We start from the raw sequence: 5,307 nt of genomic DNA, 5'->3' as shown, positions 1-5,307 counted from the left end.
AGGAGATTTCAGATTTAAAAATTGATTTTCCAATTCATAATATAATTATTGATCAGCAAATATTTGTTATGTAGCGTATTTCAAATTTAAATATTGGCTTTCAGTTTGTCTTATATAGTGGCTGATATACTGTTTTAATTTTATATAGCGCCTTATATAATGTCATTACTGCTCAGCTCATTTTATTTAATGTAGCAAATTTCAGATTTAAAAATTGATTTTCCAATTCATAACATAATTATTGATCAGCAAATATTTGTTATGTAGCGTATTTCAAATTTAAATATAGGCTTTCAGTTTGTCTTATATAGTGGCTGATATACTGTTTTAATTTTATATAGCGCCTTATATAATGTCATTACTGCTCAGCTCATTTTATTTAATGTAGCAAATTTCAGATTTAAAAATTGATTTTCCAATTCATAATATAATTATTGATCAGCAAATATTTGTTATGTAGCGTATTTCAAATTTAAATATTGGCTTTCAGTTTGTCTTATATAGTGGCTGATATACTGTTTTAATTTTATATAGCGCCTTATATAATGTCATTATTGTTCAGCTCATTTTATTTAATGTAGCCAATTTCAGATTTAAAAATTGATTTTCTAATCTGTCTTTCATAGTGGCTGATATACTCAATCTACATATTTTATAGCATCTTGCGTTGTGTAAATATTGAACAGCTAACATTTATGTAACGTAGCATATTTGAAACTTTAAAATGGATTTTCCAGTCTGTATTACACAGCGGCTCATATACTCTTACATCTTCATTTTATATAGCGCCTCACATAATGTCGTCATCGATCGGCTCCTATTTATGGAATGTAGCACATTTCAAATGTAAATATTGATTTTCAGTTTGTCTTACATAGTGGCTGGTTTAGTAATCTGTTTTTTATTTATTGCCATACGTTTTGTAAAAACTGATCAGCTGATATGTTTTATTATGTAGGCTATTTCATACTTTGAGTCCATGTTTTACATACAGTAGGTACTCAATCAGCATTTCATATGGCGCGGCTCGTTCTTTAATATTCAATCAGTTTATATTCTATTTCCGCAGCGCAGCTGATGATTTAATCCTTCATTTCTCCGCTCTTCATGTACACGTCGTCCTTCTTTCTTTGATGTTTCCGGCATACTGTGGGGTTTATTAAGGTGATCCGGCCATCTTTCTCTTGTGGAGCTCCCTCAGGCTTTACTCGTTCCTCACACTCTTTATGCTACTGAAGGCACTGAAGTTTATTTGATGACCACATTTATTAATTATCAGTAATTCATTCATTCTTTTATATAGTGCCCATCCCAAAAGCTCCTCGGTGCACAATCCACGTTACGTGACTCACGTCGAAACGGCCATAAATACCCTTGATGATTGAAAGAGAAAGTAGAAATCAAAACATGAAAGCTCTTCTTCTGCTTGTATTTCTTTATTTATTTATGGTTTTGGCTGCGGCCCGCCGATGCCGTGGGTGTCCAAGGAGACCCCGAGCTCATCAGGATTGTCTCACTTGTGCTTTGTGACTTAAAAAAAAAAAAAATAGCCCATTTGAGAGCTGTCAGAGTTCTAAGGACACAATGGCGGCCATTGTGCAAGCGCAGCTTGTTAAAAGGCCAGCTGTGAAGCGAAAAGAAAATCGGGAAACCGGGAGATTGTATCCGGCTTTTCTGGGAGGTGACGTTCACAGTGGGGCTGAAAGCTGCTGGACTTGTTAGTGACTTGGGAATTCTGTTTAATTCCCAGTCTTTATTTTTACATTGTGCCAATCATAAAGTATGCGGTGGTCACATTTTTGTTAAAATAAATAAATGAGAAGGAAAAAAAAAAAATAATAATAAAAAAAAAAGGGGGCGGCATGGTGGCGCAGTGAGGAGACCCGGGTTTGCTTCCCGCATCCTCCCTGTGTGGAGTTTGCATGGTCTCCCCATGTCTGCGTGGGTTTCCTCCAAAGACATGCAGGTTAGGCACATTGGTGCTCCTAAATTGGCCCTAGTGTGTGCTTGGTGTGTGTGTGTGTGTGTGTGTGTGTGTGTGCCCTGCCCAGAGTTTGTTCCTGCCTTGTGCCCTGTGCTGGCTGGGATTGGCTCCAGCAGACCTCCGTGACCCTGTGTTAGGATATAGCGGGTCGGAAAATGACTGACTGACCGACCGAAAAAAAGAGTGATGGACTTACCGTAACTCCACACGTCACTCTGATGGGTGTAAATTCTGTGTAAAATGGATTCCAAGGCCATCCACTTAATGGGAACCTGGAAAGAGGGGAAAAAGGGAAGAACGTGAAACGTAAAGCAAAGAGGAAAAACAAAACAGGCAGTAAGGCCGCAAGATGGAGCCGCTGTACGTAATGTGCACACACTCGTGGACCTCACAAATACACTCATTGAGCAAATTCTTAGGACCACCTGAACATGCCAATCAAATGGTGGCAGCACAATGCTTCAAAACCCTGCAGGTACAGGTCAGGAGCTTCAGTTCACGTTCACATTCAAGCAACTGGACCCTCTTGACTCTGACCTCTCCTCCTCCTTCAATATTTTCAGTTTTTGCTCACGTGAGGGACCTTCTATAGACAGGTGTGTTCTTTTCCTAATCAGTCCAGTCAACCGATTTTCAAACGAACTCCAAACGAGGTGTGGAAACATCTCAGTGACGATCAGTCAAGAGCAGATCAACCAACTTGTGTTCTGTTCTGTGTATTGTATTATATTGTATTGTATTGTATTGTATTGTGACCCCCCTTCTTTTTGACACCCAGCCTACCTGGAAAGGGGTCTCTCTTTGTCTTCCATTTTTTTCCCTACAAGGATTTTTTTTTGCCTTCTTAGAGAGTCAAGGCTGGGGGGCTGTCAAGTGGCAGGTCCTGTCAAAGCCCATTGCGGCACTTCTTGTGTGATTTTGGGGTCTACAATAATAAACTGTAGTGTTAACGGGCTTGACGGACTGAATGTTCTCCTCTCGATTGCCATATTTCTTATGGAAGAGAACTCGGGGGGCACCTGAGCCAATACTTGTGTCAATGTGATATTTCCGTTTTATTTATTTATAATAAATTGGCAAAAATGTATAAAATCCTGTTTTCGCTTTGTGACTGGAGTATTGGGTGTTGTTTAATGACGGAAAAACAATTGTAGTATAATGTCACGACATGACAAAAATGTACAAACACGCACATCCAAAAATTCCTGGGCACATATTCACAAATACATTCATGTACAGAGGTAAGCCCACCTACACACATTAAAAATGCTCTCACATCCACAAACCCACACGTGTGCACACACACACATATACAGGCACATATTATATGTACGGAAACTACATAGACACCTGCACACCCGGGCCGTCTTAATGTATGGGCCTGCTGGGCAGTTGCCCGGGATGTTGCGACTTGCTGAGTGGTTGTGTAGGTAGGGGGCTCCAGTGCACTGCTTTGCCCGGGGGCTTATAATGCTGTTAAGACCGCCCTGCTGCACACACCAATACATAGACATGTGAGTACACGGTCACAGATACGCACACACTTAACTTACAGTACGTGTATATACAGAATACAACCACATTCATGTTCCATGTGCACACCTCTGGATTTACATGCACTAATTGAGATGTTTACATGCACATATTTGCACACTTAGACCCCTCACACGCACACAAAGGGGAATATTGTTTCGTTTTGCCTGAAAAGATATTTTCAGATGTGAAACCTCTGACATTCTGTGACTCACAAGCCCTAATATTAGTGATTGGTTTTCTTGAACACAAGCACACATACAACTGTCACTAGTGGAATGTTTCCAAGGCTCAGCGTTTTTAAAGTATCCAAACAGTATATCTATCTATATCTGATTGGATAAAATTACTTTATTACCAGTCCTGAAGCCTCCATTTATAATAACAACGTGAACTCAAACTACTTCATACTAGACAGTGGTACTCAATAAGGGTGCCTGCCCTCTATCACCGCTGTTTTTTACAATAGCTGTTGAACCACTGGCTATTCATTTTCATTAATACATCGGAGACAAAGGGGGTTATCCAGAGGGGAGCTCGTACAGAAGACATCGCTATATGCCGATGGTACGGTACTTTATATATCAGACCTACAAGTATCTATACCGTTAGTCCTTCATGCATTAGCAGAAGTTCAAAACACATTGGGCCCTAAAATGACTGTGAATAGAAGTGTGCTTTATAACAGAGAACTCTCTAGCACATCATACTAGATTGGACATCTATCCATTCATTTTATTGGAACAGTTTAAATATCTAGGGCTAAACATCACAAGTATTTCAACAGAATTTTGGTAACAACATGGAGTTGCTACTAACCACTTAACAGTTATATTTGTTGGTAAGCCAAATCGATGGGTAACTGATGTTCTGCTTTATTTGAAATTGGAAAAAACCTTTAATTCTCGCTTACAGGATCTGTCTAACACTTTTTAAAAACATGATAGGGCTCAATTAAAAAACTTTTGAAAAAGCATTCATTTAGGAGGAAAAATATCTTTTTTGTTTACTATCTGTGTGATATAGTGCCCTTCATATCAATCCATCCATCCATCCATTATCCAATCCGCTATTTCCTAACTACAGGGTCATGGGGGTCTGCTGGAGCCAATCTGAGCCAACACAGGGCACAAGGCAGGACACCAACCCTGGGAAGGGCGCCAGCCACCACAGTTCATATCAATCAATCAATCAAACAATCATTTAATGAACTTATGTAAAAATCCAAATTTCTCCTTGGGGATAAATAAAGTGCTATCTATCTATTTATTAGTTATATAGCACCTTTCACATCTATCTATCTATTGTCACACATGTGCGACTAGGAGTGAGCTGAATGGACCAAGTGGAGGTGATTACCCGCCGGGCCAGGGGGTGACAGGGTGCTCTAAACCTGTTTCTGTTAATTCTGCAGATCAAATACAGGAAAACCTGCCTGATTCAACGTCATTTCCAGTTCTGGCTCCCAGACTGACATCATTTCCAGTTCCGGCTCCCAGATTGAAGTCACTTCCGGGTTACGGACTATAAATCCGCCATATTGCCAAACCGAGTCAGTTCATTTTGGGAACTCAAACCAGCAACATCGATTGTGCTCTCAAAGATCCTTCTGCAGCTAGTAACAATATATGGGTGGCTGCCCCAAACCTTCTTTTAGTGTGTTGAGACTCATCATTTCACACTATCCTATAGAGTCTTTCACATTTATCTATCTATTATATATTTACTTTCACATAATCTATCTATATTATACACTGCCTTTCATATCCATCTATCATATAGTGCCTTTA

Source organism: Polypterus senegalus, chromosome 5 (assembly GCF_016835505.1).
Source record: "Polypterus senegalus isolate Bchr_013 chromosome 5, ASM1683550v1, whole genome shotgun sequence".
Classification (NCBI taxonomy): Eukaryota; Metazoa; Chordata; class Cladistia; order Polypteriformes; family Polypteridae; genus Polypterus; species Polypterus senegalus.
This window is presented reverse-complemented; position numbering follows the sequence as displayed.